This window comes from Monodelphis domestica, chromosome 1 (genome assembly GCF_027887165.1).
Source record: "Monodelphis domestica isolate mMonDom1 chromosome 1, mMonDom1.pri, whole genome shotgun sequence".
NCBI classification, from domain to species: Eukaryota; Metazoa; Chordata; class Mammalia; order Didelphimorphia; family Didelphidae; genus Monodelphis; species Monodelphis domestica.
In genome coordinates, this window is record NC_077227.1 from 567846475 (window position 1) to 567861723 (window position 15249).

A 15249-nucleotide genomic window follows, 5' to 3' on the forward strand; every position below is an offset into this window, starting at 1 on the left:
CATTGACCTTAGTGAGTCCAGGCCTTGGATAACTGTAACATGATCCATTGCCAAGCCAATAAAAAACAAACAAACAAAAACCATTGTAGCTTGGTCTAAGACACACTAGAGCTTTCCCTCTAATGGAAAAAATCTTGAAAGCTCAAAATAATCTTAATACCATTATGAGTTATTGAAAGAGAATTTGAGGTAAAATATAAATAGCACCAACACCCCAAGGTTATTATGAAAATAAAGAGCTTACAGAGTGCTTTGCTAACCTTAAATGTTATGTAAACACTATTATTAGTATTATTAATGGTAATAGTATTGTCATAATGCCTCAATATCTTAATAAGGCAGTATGATAATGATGGATTATATATATTAAAATTATATATGTATATGTGTATATATGTGTGTATATGTGTATACATACATACATACACACACACACACACACACACACATATATATATATATATATATATATATATATATATATATATATATATATATATATATATATATATATATAATATCCTATACTTCAACCTAGAAAGATACCTGGCTTGTCTAACATGTCCCCTGCTTCTCCTTTGCTCAAGTTTTCTCTGGAACATCCTTTTTCCTACCTCTGCCTCTTAGGAGTCTTCTAGTGCCAGTTTAGATTCAATTCTACTTCTAAACAAGTATTTTCTTGAACAAGCTTTTGTATCTCCTTTTCCATTTAACCAATTCTATTTTGACCTCTTTTTCCATTTGGCCAATTCTGCTTTTTAAAAAGTTCTTCTCTGAGGATTTTTGTGCTTCTTTTATCAATTGTTGTATTCTGTTTTTTAAAGTTATATTTTCTTTAGTATTTTTGTGACTCCTTTACTAAGTTGTTAACACCCTTTTCATGATTTTCCTATATCACTCTCATTTTTCCCTACTTTTTCTTCTATGTCTCTTATTTGATTTTTTTAATTCCTTTTGATCTCCTCCAGGAAATATTTTTTGGGTTTGAGACCAATTCATATTATTCTGGAGGCTACGAATGTAGCAGTATTAATTTTGTTCTCTTCTTCTGAGTTGGTGCTTTGATCTTCTCTGTCACCAGAATGACCTTCTATATTTTGTTGTTGATGTTTGCTCATTTTCTATCCTTTTTTTCTTGTGTTATTTTTTAATTTTAAAAAATTGCTACAAGAAAGTTCCATTCCTGTTGTGAAGGGGGAACTAATCTAATCTTCAGATTCTTTGTACAGTTACCTTCAGAGCTAGCTCTGGGGTTCTATAATTATTTTTCTTCCAAGGTGGTATGATTTAAGGAGAGTTATGCTTAATACTCACCTGGCTTATGCTCTTCTCTATCTTGGAACTGTGACCGTGGTTCACTGCTCCCCTGCAGTTGCAAGAACTGGTGTATGCTGGTGTTCCTCCTTTTCCTGGACTGCTATTTAGACTATTGTGACTTGGATCTGTGTATGGGCAATCCAATAGAGTCCTGCACCCAGAGCCAGCACAGGAACCCCTATAATCTCCTTATGATCAATTGTTGGACCTCCTTTCCATCTGTGGCTGAGAGTTCCAGAAGCCTTTGCTGCTGATTTAGCAGCCCTCAAGGACTGTGCTGCTTTCCTGAGGTGTGGTCTTGACTTGGCAAGCTGCTCTGTGCCCACTGCCACCATGTTGCTACAGACTCCTCCTGTAGACTTTCTAAGTTATCTTTGGTCTGAAAAATTGTTTCACCCCAGCTGCTTGTGGATTCTGTTGCTCCAGAATTCATTTTGAGATGTTATATCAAAGTTGTTTGAGATCAGGTAGGTCAGTGTGTCTTCTCTGCCATCTTGCCTCTCCCCCTACCCCATGACTCCATTTGAAATGAATTCTTTTCAGGAACTCATAGATTTATACCTAGAAGGAACTTTAGAAAAATCATATCCAAACCTTTCTCTGGCCGGGTGAGAAAATGGTCAAGGGCCTTTTAAGTGATATGCTTGAGGTCACACAGGATCTAAAAAGAAATTGAATTCAGCTTGTCCTGACTCCAAATCATTAGTCCTTTCTCTTATGTCTCAACATTCTTGCCTTTCAACATCACCCATCCTGATCTCCAGCAATGGAATTATTATTGTTACTGTAAATTGGTTCATAATAGAAAGAGCATTTATCTTGGGCTCAAAAGACCTCAGTTTGAATCCTGGATATTCCACTTTTCCGTTTTATATGAGAATATTAATATTTAGAGAGATGTTTTCTCCTCTAAAGTCAGAGAATCACAGTCTCAGTTAGAAAGAACCTTGAAGGGCAAAGACTATCTCTGACCAATCAAATTATTGTAGCATTAACTCTGGCTCCGTAAGTCTGTGCTAATGGAGTATAAGCTTTGACAAATCCTGCTAAACTGAAAACGTTTTGAGAGTTGATCAAACAATGAATTAATATCATATAATATAAGGCCCACTTTAATTAGATTCAGAAATATTCAGACTGTTGATCACAGTCAAAGATATAATTATGGTGGAGCAGCCAGAATTTTGCTCCAGGGTGCCATATTTAGATGACTGACAATCATTCCAGTCCTTCAGAAGCATAGGGGGTAAAAAAAAAAACAGAAATTAGAACCTCTTTAGCAAGACTAATTCAAACAAAACAAAAAAGTGGAGGATATAGTAGAAGATATTCTGTCTCCTTTCCCCCTATCCACTTCCCAGTCCCAGGTCAAAAAAAAAAAACAAAAAACTACACACACAGGTAAGGGGGAGAGAGAAAGAGAGAGACAGACAGACAGACAGACAGAAACAGACAGAGACAGAGACAGAGAGACAGAGACAGATAGAGAAAGACAGACAGAGACAGAGAGAGAGAGAGAGAGACAGACAGAGAGAGGGAGGGGGGAGATCTGGGAGTAGGGGTAAAAGAGATTGCAACATTAATTTATTCATGAAGAAGTATGAGCAAGAGAAGGTAAAAATCATTCTCCTTTGTTGCCTGGTAACACATTTTTGCCCTTGGGGAGAAACACAGATTAACATTGTAAATGCTCTCTTTACTCAGTGTCCTTGGCCCTCACCTGACTGAGTTTTAGCAGAACAATCTTTGGTGCACCAAACTCTAATTCCTAGAATCCTGTGCGAATTAACCCTTCCGGGGAAAGTCCGGAAATGGACCTATTGCAACACCAAAGGAGGTTATTTTTCCTGTTTTTCCAGACTACATGTTTCAGCAGAGGCCTCATTCTCTCCTTAAGCAGACAGGTAAGTTAGTACATTGTCTCCTGGTCAGACTGTATCCACTTGAATAGGGTGCAGCTGGCCCCGGGGGTCATAGAGAACTATCTCAGAGAATCTTGTCCAAGCATTTGCCAGCTCCAAAAACCCTCCACTCCCCCAAATGCTACTAGTTTTGTGCCCTGAAGGCCAATCCATAGCCTAGTCTGTGTCCTCCTCTCCATTTCCACCCTGCCAGTAGCTGAACACCTCTGATTGCTATTTGGTACCAGAAGTTGTGTCCAGGGAAACTGACCTTTGCAGTGTAGTACATCTGGTCTTCGTAGGAGTCAGAAGATCTGGATTCAAATGTTGACTTTCTTGGTTACTGCCAGTGTGATTTTGAGTGAGAAGCTTCACCATTTTTCTCCTTATCTGTGAGAAAATGAGAAGGGTGGTCTTGAATAAATCCAAGGTTCTAAATTTTGTGATCCATTTGGCAAGGGGCTCATGAAAAGTAGGGGTCAAATGACATGAGTCCCTACATTACTATGTAACAGCAATAGTAAGAACAATGGCTTTCAATACTGAATTGCTTTGCTTGGTTTTACCCTAACACTGCTATACTTAATATTTTTAAATATTTATTTAAAATTTTGAAATATTTCTTTTTTATTAGATATTTCCCATTGCAAGTAAAATGTTTTAATATTTTAAAAAATCTTGGGTTCCAAATGATCTTGTTCCCTCCCAGTTCTCCTCTCTCCATGAAAAAGGAAAGTAAATTGATTCTGATTGTACACATGAGGTCATGCAAAACATATTTCCATATGATCTATATTGCAAAAGAAAACACAAACAAAATTAAACAATAGAATAAAAATAAGAAACAAAGGATGTTTCCATCTGCATTCAGAGTTCATTGGTTCTCTCCCTGGAGAGAACTAGCATTTTTCATCATGGATCCTTTGGAAGTGATTTGAATCATAATTTTGATAAAAAAAAACCCTAAGTCTTTCACAGCTTATCATTCTTAAAATAGTGCTATTACCATATAAAACATTTTCCTGATTCTGTTCAGTTTATTTTGCATCAGTTCATATAGGTCTTCCCAGATTTTCCTAAAACCATCCTGTTCATCATGTGATATATTACAATAGTATTCCATCACCATAATCTTCCTCCTTCCAGTTTATTGTTGTTCAGTCACTTCAAAATTCTACATAACTCCATTTGGTGTTTTCTTGGCAAAGAAACTTTTCAGCTCATAATGCAAATGAGGAAACTGAGGCAAACAGGATTAAGTGACTTACCTAGAGTCAATAGCTAGTAAGAATCTGGGCTGGTTGCCTGAAGAAGTCCATTAGTGTGTGTGCGAGATCTATGATGGCACGCTTGCAGTTTCTGGATTATGCTCTCACACTTTCCCAGTCACCAGAGGAGTGAAGCAGGGCTGTGTGCATGCTCCCAGGCTTTTTAGCATGAAGTTTTTCTAAATCTTATCAGACATCTTCAATGAGAATGAAAACAGTTACCTCCTTGACTGTAAATTAATTTGAAAAGCCCACAATCCAAGACTAAAGTGGAGAGAGAGAGAGATGATCAACAACTTTTTGTTCCCAGATGATTGTGCATTCAGTGCAGTATCTCTTGCTGAGAAACAACAACATTTGAGTCTGCATCATTTCCTTCTTCTGGGATTTTAGCTTCACAACACCAAGAAAACCAGCCAGAACAACACCATCTGCATGTCAAACCAACAGTTAAAGCAAAGGAAGTAATTTTTAATACTGTGGATAAGTTCACTTATTTGGCAGTACGCTTTCCAAGGATGAACACAGAGATGATGAAGGGGATACATGCATTGTCAGAACTAGATCACCCTTTGGAAGGCTGAAAAAGAAAATGTGGGAGAGAAGCATTATTAGGCTACTTAAGAAACTGAAGGTATTCAGAGCTTTGTGCTGGCTTCTTCAACTGGACAGTCTACCAGGACGATGCCAGAAAATTAAATAATTGCTTTCATTTTAATTGTCTTAGGGAGATTGTGAATATTACCTGGAAAGATGAAGTACCAAATACTGAAGTCCTCTCTCAAATTGAATTGCCAGTTATTCAAACTTTACTACAGAGAGTATAACTCCAGTGAACTATACACATTGTTTGAATGTCAACTGTATGTTTGCCTAAAAAGCTATATTTCAAAGAACTCATACAAGGAAAATGTTCACCTAAAGGTCAGAAGGATTGATATCAGGACATTTTAAGGTCTCCCTGAAGAATTTTAGTCTTGATTGTGAGACATGAGAGATATATATAAAACTATACAGCATGGCGTGCTCACATCAAAGAAAGCACTGTACTCTATGAGCAAAGAAAAAATTTAGTAGTTCAAAAGAAACTTGAAATGCACAGATTTAGAGATATCTCTGTCTCAAATGTTTCAAAAGATTATTTGTGCCTGACTTGTGGTAAAGACTTCTGAGATTTTATTGGTTTGATCACCTACCATCAAACACACTGTACTTTAACCCCAACATCTTGATGACATTTTGGTCAATTAGAATTCAAAGGACAACAATGATGTCAGATACTACAACTTGCTCAGACATTTTCCAATTGATGAACATCATCTCAATTTCTAATTCTTAGACACCACCTTTAAATATTTTTGTACAAATAGGTCATTTTCCCTTTTCTTTTATTTCTTTGAGATACAGACCTAAAAGTGGTATTGTTGGGTGAAAGTTTTATGTACAGTTTTAGACCCTTTGGGTGTATTCCAAACTGTTCTCTAGAATGAATGGTTAGTTTGCAGCACCACCAACAGGGTATCAACGTTCCATCTTTTCCACACCACATCTAGTATTTGTTGTTTTCCATCTCTAAATTGTTAGTCAATTTGATAGGTGTGAAATAAGTTCTTAGAGTTTTTTAATTTGCATTTCTCTAATAAGTAATGAATTCAAGCATTTTTCATGTGATTATGGACAGCTTTGATTTCTTCTTCTGAAAATACCTCATCATATACTTTGACCAATCATCAAATTGGACCATTTGTCAATTGGAAAATAGCTCTTATTTTTATAAATTTGAATAATTTGAAATACATTTGAAAAATAAATCTTTTATCTGAGAAATTTATAAAAATAAATTTACTATTAGCCATTTACTATCACGTTTTGTGTTCTTAATCTCTCCCAGTTATTCACTACCCAATTTCTTAGCTAGTACCAAATTGTTCTGATCATTACCCCTTAGTAATATGGTTTCAAATCAAAAACTACTAAGCTGCTTTTTCTCTCCTTTCCACCCCTATTTTAAAAAAAATATTCTTGATCTTGTATCCTTCCAGATTAATTTTGTTACTTTTCTAAGTTTATAAATGAATTTTTGGTAGTTTGATTGGTACAACACTGAATAAGTAAATTCACTTAGGTAACATTGTCATATTAACTATATTGCCTGAGCCTACTCATGAGCAAGTAATATTTCTCCAATTGTTTAGATTTGTCCTGAAAAATGTTTTATAATTGTGTTTATATAATTACTGTGTTTATCTTGGTAGACATATTTCTTATAATTGTGTTCATATAATTCCTATTTGTCTTCATGTTAATCCTAAGTATTTTATATTGTCTGGAGTTATTTTAAGTAGAATTTCTCTTTCTATTTCTTTCTCCTGGATTTTATTGGAAATTATAGAAATAATGATGACTTAGGGAAGTTTTTTTATATCCTGAAACTTTTCTGAAGATGTTAATTGTTTCAACTAGTTTTTCAGTTGATTCTCTACAATTCTACATAGTTTTCCTGATTATCCCTTTTAATTGAGTCTACTTTTTGTTTTTCCTTTGTGAAAGATCATGATTGCTACTACCTGCCTTTTCTGAAACTCAGCTCATGCATATCAAGTTCTTGACCAACCCTTTATTTTAACTCATTGTGTATCTCTCTGTTTCAGGTCTGTTTCTTATATAAACAGTGTATTGTTGGATTTTCGTTTCTAATCCATTCTACTACCCACTTCCATTTTATGGGTGAGTTTATCCCATTCACATCCACAGTTGTGATTGCTAAATATACATCTCTCTTTATCCTATATTCTTCTGTTTATCTATCTTTCTCTATCTCTGTCTCTGTCTCTGTGTCTGTCTCTCTCCCTCTCTTATCCTGTCCCTCTTCTAAATTCTGTTTTGCTTCTAACCACTATCTTCTTTTTCTGCCCCCTTTTTAATTACTCTTTTCTTTCTCATAACCCCTTCTTCCCCCACTTCTCTGTTGAGTAAGATAGGTTTCTGTTTCAATTGAGTATGGAGAGTTTTTCCCCTCTTTAAGCCAATTTAGATATAAGTGAGGTTCAAGCAATGCCTTCCCCCCACACCATTTTCCCCCTCTAAAGTAAAATCACTTCCTTGAGGAGTTCTGTTACATAAGAAAGCTTTCCCCATTCTTTCTCTATCTTCTCCCTTCTCCCCAGGACATCCATCTTCTTGACTATCCATTTTTCTTACATGGTCCCAATATAATCAAAGCAATTCCACACTCTCTATGTAGAATCCAACTTCCCTAATCATGATAATGTTATTAGATGATAAATGAATCATCTTCCCAAATAGAAAGGTAAATAGTTTAACCTTTTTGGTTCCCTTATAATTTCTTTTTCATGGTTTCCTTTTTATGTTTCTCTTGAATATTGTATTTAAAAGTCAAATTTTCTATTCAGCTATGCTATTTCCATCCAGAATGCTTGAAAACCCTCTATTTCTTTAAATATTCATTTTTCCCTTGAAGGATTATACTGTTTTTCTGGGTAGTATATTCTTGGTTGTAACCCTGTTAATCCATCCATTTGCCTTCTAAAATATCATATTGCCTTCTAGAATATTATATGTACCTTTGTCTATTAGAATATCATTCCAAATCCTCCAGTCTTTCAATATGAAAGCTAATAAACCTTGTTTGATCCTGACTAAAATGTTGTTTTTATTGTTGCTTTAAGTATTTTGGGAGTTTTGGAATTTGGTTAAAATACTCCTAGGAATTTTCATTTGGGGATCTCTTTTAGTTGGTGATTGTTAAATTCTTTCAATTTCTATTTTACCCTCTGGATCTATAAGATCAAGGAAGGGTCCCTTGATAATTTCCTTAAATATGATATTGATCTTTGATAATGATATTTGATCATGAGGTAATCTAGTTATTCTTAAATTATCTTTTCTTAATCTATTTTCCAGGTCAGTTGTTTTTCCACTGAGATATTTCACATTTTCTTCTATTGTTCCATTTTTGGACTCTTATTGTTTCTTGACTTTTCATTGTGTCATTAGCTTCCAGTTGCCCAATTCTAATTTTTAATGAATTTTTTCAATAAGCTTTTGTACCTCTTTTTCTATTTGGCCAATTCTGTTTTTAAGGTGTTTTTTAAAATCAGTATTTTTTGTGCTTTTTTACAAAGCTATAGATTCTTTTCACAATTTTTCCCTTTCCTTTATTATTGTACATACTTTTTACTCTATCTTTCTTATTTGGTTTTGAAAATTTTTTTTAGATTTTCTAGGAATGTTTTGGAACTCATGTCTAATTCACAACTTCTTTGATGCTTTGCATGTAGCTATTTTGACTTCATTGTCTTTTTCTGAGTTTGTTACTTGATCTTTATTGGTTTCACAGTAGGTTTTATTGTCAAGTTCTTTTGTTGCTGTTTGATCATTTTTCCACTTTTTTTTGAAGATTCATGCTAATGTTGGGCTCTATTCCCAAAGTGAAAAGCATAGGTTTTTTCTCAGACTTCAGACTTTTTCATCCTGCTATTTCAGAGATAGTTCTGGGCATTTGGAAGTTTTTGGTTCTCCCAAGTTGTTGTGACCTGCAAAGAAGTGTGATCCCTGCTTTCTTGCTCTATACACTGGCCTTACCCAAGAAGGACCCTTTATCCACTGTGATTGCAATCAGCCCTGCTTCTCAGGATCCTTCCTCCCTGAGATTAGAAATGATTCTGTTCTTCAGGGTCTTTTATAGCTTGAGGCTGGAAATTATAATGTCCCTCAGAGCCTCCAAATCCTCATGACTAAAAGTGCTCCTCTTTGCCCTTAAACTACTATTCAGAAATGTGTATAGGGAATGAATTTGACAAACAGTACCTGATCCTGCATCTAGTCCTTTCACAAGGCTTAAACTCTTTTTTACCAACTGGCAGGTCCCCTTTCTGTCTTAGACCTGAGAGCTCCTAAAAACTGATAGTTCTCTCTCCACCACCTAGTGCTACCACTGCTGTTTCATGTATGTAAGATCTGGACCATCTTCCTCCCCCAAGGCACAAATTTCTCTTTTCAACCTCCTATGTTGTCTTAGGTTGGAAGAATATCTCACCCTGACCTTTTGTTGATTCTACTACTCTGAAATTCTATTTGAGACAATATTTAAGGTTGTTTGGAGGGGGGAGTAAAGGGAGAACTCGGTTTTATCTACTCTACCATCTTGGGTCCTTCCTCAGAAGTCTGCTCTGCTCTACAGACATACAGGTATGAGCAATCACCCATCTGCACTACAGGAAACTAGCTTTAGGAAGCATTCATATCAGTCTGTCTCATTAAAAGTCCACAATTGGGAAAGGAAGAATAGTATGCTGGGTTTGGAGTTGGAGAATGTGAGTTCACTTTCTGGTTCTTTCTCTTGCTATATTGTAGGATGTTGGGCAAGTCACTTTTCTTCTCTGGGCCTAAGTTTCATCCTCTATAAAATGAAAGGGTTATATTTGAAAATTACAAAGGTCAATTTGTTTATAATCCTTTTAATCCAATACTGTGAAAGAAAAAGAAATGACATGGTTTTCTTTGTCCTCAAAGAGTCTACAAGTTAAAGTAAAACCCAGAAGAAAACCTTATGGCCTCCAGTCAAGAACACAAGTGTATGACTCCCTCCCGCAGTCAAAAACAACCTAAGATCATTTCCAGAATAGATACTACCCTGAGGGCCAGACTCCTCCAGGGAGAACCAAGACACTAAGGGGGAACTGGGATACTTTATGAGGAAGTCAAAGCACTATGAGAAGGAGCTGTGATAAGGAACCTTCCACTCACCTACTCTCATCAATGGAATTATTCTTCCCTGTTATTCCCTCTTGCTAGTGAACCCCTAACTTTTTCATCTCTCATTTCCCAGTGAGATTGAATTCCTGGCTGCCTACAAATGTCACTCCTCTTTCTGTCTCCAACTTCCTATTCTCTCTTTCTTATCCTCATTCTAACTTAACCTTAATTTTCTCCTGATCCACTCCAGCTCGTTTTGCCCCTTCTATTGTGCTCTCTGAAATTTATATTACATTATGAACAAATTTCCCTTCTTTTGAAACACTTTCATCTCATCCTCTTTCTGCTTACTAGCACTCATAAAAAATCTGATTCCACCAGATGACACTATACTTCTGGCTATCCTTTTCAAAATACCAGAACACCAGGACACCAGTGCATCAGCTCTCACAATATTGTTCCCCTTACAACACACTGGACTTGCTAACAGGGAGTCTGAATACTTCTTGCTCCCCATTACCAAGTTCTTACCTTCTCTCTACCACTTTCACTAAACAATTTTTCCTCTTTTAAGGTGTGCTCTACATAGGAGGGCGTTGGAGACAGCTTGAACCAGCTACCAAGAACTGATTGTTAATTTTTTCAGTGTGAGCGTTTATACCTCAGGAATAGGTAAAAGCTAAAAATCAGGGCATTATTGCTTTGTTAACTGTCTAGACTTTAGAAAGTGATAGAGAAAATGTTAATAATATAGATTAAATATAAAATTGTGTTGTGCATACATTTTGGGGGGAAATCTAGTAATTAAGCACTTACCAACCAATACCTGACTCAATACAAATATAGTGCCTAGACTAAATCCTGGTAGTAATTATCTACTAGTGTCCAGATCATTCTCTCTTTTTTCATGGAGCTCTATATCTGGTTCATATGTTCTTCTCTATCTTAGTTCTTGCCTTTATACTAGAGGACATGAACATGTTATATACTTTGATATTCCCTTAAACATCATAAATTCCTAGCTCTTTCATTAATTCCCATGACAGATTCCTCCATTCCCTCTAAACCAGATGCAGGAATCATCATAGCCATGTTTCTGCTCTCATTCACAGAAGATTCACTTCAAGGATAAAGAACCCATAAATTTTGCAATTTGATTACAGTCTCTTATTAGTCAATTTCTCCTTATGCCTTATACCTACGAAACCTATTCTTTATCCACACCTTGGCCTCCAGGCCTTTGATGTATTAATACTTTCTAAGGACATCATTTAAGTTTTGGCTTCACTTTCTACTCCTCCAAATTTTAAATCTATTCAGTTTAGCTTTACATTATCCCTTTGTCCCATGGTTCTTTACATTTCGCCAAATGCCAATAGTGGGTTACTTCTACAGTCTTCTTTTACTATTCCTATTCATATTCTGCTGAGCAGAACTAGAAGGCACACAATTGTACAGAATGGGTTCAATAAAAATTTTTGTTATCTAATGTCAATTGGACCCTAATTAGTGCTATTTCTCTCCCTATAGCCATTATTTCAAACATTTACTCAAACCTCCCATACTACCTCCTTCCCTGAGACTCTCATATTTCACTAATAAAATAGAGGTCCTTTGTTCTAAGGTCTCTTCTCTTACCTTTCTAAAGCTCTTAAAATTCCATTATGTCATCCATCATACTTTTAGCATTTACTCAAGAAGGAGAGGTAGCCTTTTCCTCAATAATGCCAATTTCTTAGCCTCTTTTTACACAGTAGTGTCCAATGAAATGTCTATGTGACCCTGGGAAAATTAAGTCAAGACGACTGGCTCCCTGAGAGCATGGACTATCTTTTGAAATTCTTTGTATCTTCGGTGATTAGTAAAATTCCTAGAACATAGTAAGTACTTTAAAAAGCCAAGATGGTGGTATAGTAGCAGAAGCCTTCTGAATCTCCTCCCAACTGATCATTATAAAGTGTCTTAAAAGGACAGAAATCAAAACTGGATGAGTAAAAGGGCTCTCCCACTGGACACAATGTCAAAAGTAGACAGTGAGTTGGGATTCAAACACTATAAGGTGAGGGTGAAACTGCACTAATCAAAGTATAAGCTGATCAGCCCTCCCCCACACTACCTACCACAACAGAGTTAGGGCCCTGGCGATCTCACTTCTTGGGGCCTGGCTAAAAGCACCATAGACTTATCCCTAAGGGCAGTGCTAGGCTTTGGCAGTGAGACTCAAAGACTGAAGAGCTCAGAAATTGGGCAGCAGGGAGCAGAGCTTGGCCAGAAACACAACTGGCCATAGCCAAGGCAGCAAGGACTTGGGATAGCCTCAGGGAAAAACAAACTGCAGCTGGAAATGCAAGCAGCTGAAGCTAAGGAAGATAGCCTCAGGACAAAACGCCATAAAGCAAGTGCTATGCAAAGAACATCATAGAGCTACCTGCCCTCACTCAGACTTCTGATAGGGAAGGAAAGATACTACCAAGACAAAGCTCTGAGAAACAGAAGCTAAGAAAGCAATAAATATTCAGGAACTCCAATCTACTACTGGCAAAAGGAATAAGCAACAGCAAAAAAAAAAGAGCAAAATATAGAGGCAACAGAAGAGATTGAAAAACAAGCAAACACAGCCAAACTTTCTCAAAAAAAAAAAAAGAAGAAGAAGTTGATCACAGCCCTGGAGGAATTCAAAAAAGAGTTCAAGAACCAAATAAGAAAGATAGAAGAAAAATGAGAAGAAAAGTGGGAAAAAGAAATGAAAGTAACACAAAAGGAAAATAACAGCTTAAAAGACAAAATAGCCCATATAGAAAAAGAGGCACAGAAATCAAATGAAGTAATAAGAAAATTCAAGACCCAAATTGGCCAGCTGGAACCTATAAAAAGCAGGAGAGACCAAACTGAAAAGGAAAGTCAAAAGTTCATAGCTGAAAAATAAATCTTTAAAGATTAAAATTTGTTAAGTATAAATTAATGATTTCGTGAGACAGAATTAATAAAGCAAAATCAAAAGAATGAAAAAAATAGAAGAAAACATGAAATATTACAGTGAAAATACAACTCACCTGAAAAACAGATCCAGTAGACACATTTTGAGAATTATTGTTCTACCTATAGGCCTGGAACAACAACAACAGTAAAAAGTATTGACATCATATTGCAAGAAATTGTCCAAGAAAATTGCCCTGATATGAGAGGACAAAATAGACATTGAAAGAATCCATAGATCACACCCTACATTAAATCCCCAAAAGACAACCCCCAGGAATGTAATAGCCAAATTCAAGAACTTCTAGGCCAAAGCAAAGTACTGCAAGTAACCAGGAAAACAAATTCAGATATCAGGATTACATAGGATCTGGCAACTTCCATGCTAAAGGACTACAAGGCTTGGAATACGATATTCAGAAAGGCAAGAGAATTGAGTCCACAACCAAGAATTTCCTACCCATCAAAACTGACTATATACTTTCAGGAGAAAGTGTGGGCATTTAATAAAATAGGAGATTTCCAAGCATTCCTAAAGAATAGACCAGAAATAAAATAGACCATAAATAAACAGAAAATTTAATGTCAAAATACAAACTGCAAGAAAACTATAAAAAGGTAAACAAGAAAGAGGGGAAAAAATTTAAGGGCTTCAATAATATCAAATTGATTATATTTCTATATGGAAAAATAACTATAACTCTTAAAATTGTTTTCATTCTCAAAGTAGATAGAAGAAATAGGCAGAGGTTGTGGCATTAAGCTGTTTAAGATGATATGTAAAAATAGGGGGAAGACAAAAAGAGGATGGTACTAAGAGAAACTCAAAGGAAGAAGTAAATGGAATAAATTATGACACACAAAGAGGGTCATTGGTGGGGGGGAGGAGAATACTATTTTAAGAAGAGGAGGAAGAGAGTGGTAAAAGGTAATGCTTAAATGTTACTCAGTGGAATCACTTTTAGAAGGAAGAACAGCCAGATCTACTGGGGTATAGAATTCTATCTTACCTAAAGAGAAGTTGAAAGTGAATAAGGAAGGTGGGGTGTGGAACAAGGAATATTAAAAGGGAGGGAAAGGTTAGGGGGAATGACTAATGTATCTTAAAGAGAAATAAAAGGGAATAAGAAGGGAGGGAATGTGAAAGAAAGTAAAAGAATTGTGGGGAAAAGGTGGGATTGATTAAAAGCAAAATACTGGTATGGAAATAATACTGAAAGAAGAAAGGACATGATTAAAAGAAGAAATCAAATAATGGGGAATCCACAGGTGGCAATCATAACTCTGAATGTGAATAGAATGAACTCACCCATAAAATGGAAGCAGAGTGGATTAAAAACAAAAATCCTACCATATACTGTCTACAAGAAACACACATGAGGCAGGTAGACAAACACAGGGTAAAGGTATGAGACTAGAGATGGATTTATTGGGCACCAACTGAGAAAAAAGCAGGAATCATAATCATGGTATCTAACAATTCCAAGTAAAAAATAGATCTGATTTAAAAAGATACAGAAGGTAATTACACCCTGATGAAAGGCAGTATAGACAATGAAGAAATATCAATATTGAACATGTATGTACCAAATGTTTTAGCATTCCAATTTTTAAAGGAGAGCCTATTGGAACTTAAGGAGTAAATAGATAGAAAGACTATACTAGGGGGATATCTGAACCTTCCTTTAACAGATCTAGATAAATCAAACCAAAAATATAAATAAGAAAGAAGTAAAAGAAGTGAATGAAATCTTAGAAAAATAAGAGTTAATAGATATATGGAAAAAAGTAAGTAGATAAAAAGGGAATATACCTTCTTTTCAGTAGCACATGGTACATTCACAAAGATTGACCTGGGCATTAAAACATTGCAAACAAATTCAGAAAAGCAGAAATAATTTTCAGATCATAATGAAATAAAAATTATAAATAGTAAGGGTACATGGAGAGGCAAATTTAAAATTAATTGAAAATTAAATAATCTTATTCTCCCATACTGGTGGGTTAAAGAACAAATCATAGAAAACAATTACTGATTTCATTGAAAAGAATGACAAGGATGAAGTAAA

General features: G+C 35.6%; 1 long non-coding RNA gene across 1 annotated transcript in view; it reads right to left on the reverse strand.

Moving 5' to 3' along the window:
• Positions 1–512: 512 nt before the first annotated feature.
• The window catches only part of LOC103092786 (uncharacterized), a 33335-nt gene continuing 18598 nt past the window's right edge, over positions 513–15249 (reverse strand). The window contains exons 2-4 of the long non-coding RNA XR_001627042.2: positions 13258–13311; positions 4487–5066; positions 513–3608 (exon numbers count right to left, since the gene is read on the reverse strand). This is a non-coding gene — a long non-coding RNA (uncharacterized LOC103092786). The remainder of the gene's footprint in view (positions 3609–4486; positions 5067–13257; positions 13312–15249) is intronic.